The sequence below is a fragment of the Cyprinodon variegatus genome, unplaced genomic scaffold (genome assembly GCF_000732505.1).
Source record: "Cyprinodon variegatus isolate N-32 unplaced genomic scaffold, C_variegatus-1.0 Scaffold39, whole genome shotgun sequence".
NCBI lineage: Eukaryota > Metazoa > Chordata > Actinopteri > Cyprinodontiformes > Cyprinodontidae > Cyprinodon > Cyprinodon variegatus.
Window position 1 is genome coordinate 1,402,595 of NW_015150492.1, and position 1,923 is coordinate 1,404,517.

At 38.8% G+C, this 1,923-nt stretch overlaps 1 protein-coding gene across 1 annotated transcript in view; it reads left to right on the forward strand.

Annotated features, from left to right (window-relative positions):
• The window catches only part of rock1 (Rho-associated, coiled-coil containing protein kinase 1), a gene marked incomplete at its 5' end in the record, with an annotated part of 35,055 nt that overhangs the window by 22,135 nt on the left and 10,997 nt on the right, over nucleotides 1-1,923 (forward strand). The gene's annotated exons all lie outside the window — the stretch shown is intronic.

The following is a 1,923-nucleotide window of genomic DNA, read 5'->3' on the forward strand; positions in this document are numbered from 1 at the left end:
CTGGTGGCCAGTTTTCGATCTTCAGTTTTTGTACAGCTTTGATGTGCCAGTAAATAAAGTCACGGTTTTTCTTCCCCTGTTAATGCTTTAAGTGGCACAACTTCACTTTTATGATGTGAGAAGTACTTCTTCACTCTAACCTACTAATTTTATCTATCAGGACCAATAGTGCACATAAATCACGTTGTAATGTTTCCAATGTTATTTAGTTGAGCCTGACCGCCTTGCCTTGAGCAAATGTAACTTCACTGAAACATTTTCTACAACATGTCGTGTATTTCTGTTTTCTTCTCTTTGTTGGAAATCAAATGTAACTTAAACATCTGGAGGAACAGTGTGACAAACTCTTTGAAATCAAGATAAGTTCATTCATTTATGTTAAGATGAAGTAAATATTGACCCATCGGCTTAAAGATATAGTGAAGGATGTTCTTTTAGCGAGTGGATCATCAAAATGATTGGTCCTCCTAAATCATTCCGGCGATATACGAATGTGCTCGTCCCCATTTTCACTACCGGTGGTGAGACTGACATAGAGGAAAAATTACACCTCTTCTTTTGGAAAGTAAGGTTGTATTAGCCATGCAAACAGCAACTTTTAAACGGAGCGTTCATGAGGACAAATGGGCTTGTGCACGCTCTCGCACACGATTTATAGGCGTTCCCTCTCATGGGCAGGTACAGATCTGTGCATGTGCTTTTTTTTTTTAGGTGACGATGGCAAATCTTTTTAAAAAATCATGAAAATCCTCCACTACAACTTTAATTTATTATATCCTGCTGTCCTGTAGTGTAGTGAGTTCTGGCGCCCCCACATGTTTCAATCCAGAAAATTGATCACAAAAAGTGGAATCAGTTGATTTGATTGGATATATCAAAACAAATGCAGTAGCTGCCTTCCTCATAGAAAAAAAACTTAAATGTGAAGCTGTCACATTTCATATTTAATAACACACATGGATTAGAGAGGATAAAACTGGGCCACTCTTGTGGTATCCAGTCTCCATCCAGCCCTCTTGTTACCTGCTGAATGTCTTGCACACCTCTCTTTCTAACAGTGTTAATGGTAGAAAGTCATTTCAACAGCTTATCTACAACTTATCTCCCTCTAGCTTTAAGCCCAATATAATATCGATCTTTCAGTTTGTAGTTATATATATATTAAAATATATATATATTTTTTACCTAAAACAATGAGGGAAAATGGGCTACCTTTGCACCGCCACCCTGGCAGATAGCACTGTGGAGCCCTCTTGCTGTGCGGCACAGCGCCATATCTGTAGTTGAGGCCGTCACTTAAACCCCAAACAACATGTATTCCAAAATAACTTAACAATCAATATCATCTGATGGACACATACATCCCTTTCCTTTTTTAAAAAAAAAAATACACTTAATTTTGATAGCTGGGAAAAAATATTGCAATACCGTGATATCGTATCGTGTTACCCAAGTATCGAATCGCATTACCCATGCCAATACTCACCCCCATTCTGCTTAGGAACAGCTTCTATGCAATGATTGTTAGCCTGTGCTGGTGTCCTTAGGATGGTTATGTTCATTGATCACTTTTTAAGGGTTATTGGTGAGGTCTGAACAAGCTGAACACTGAAAATCATCAGATTCTGGTCACCATCCAAGTTGTCTGGCATCTCTTAACTTACGTTTAGCACGCTGCATATCAGGAAGCTCATGCAGCAATTGATTAGTTAGCATAAGCTACTGTGGTTACCAGCATTAAAAGCCTTTGCAAAGCAGATGTACATAATTGTCTCTTGTTAAAACATTCTCTTTTATTTCCCTCTTGTCCAGTTGGTTCTCCTTGCTCTTATCTCTGTAACTACTATTCCTTTTCCTCTGTGAGTAACTCGGTAGATGATCCCCTTGCCCGTCCTGTGCTGCAGCTGTTGTGTTTCCTTTTTT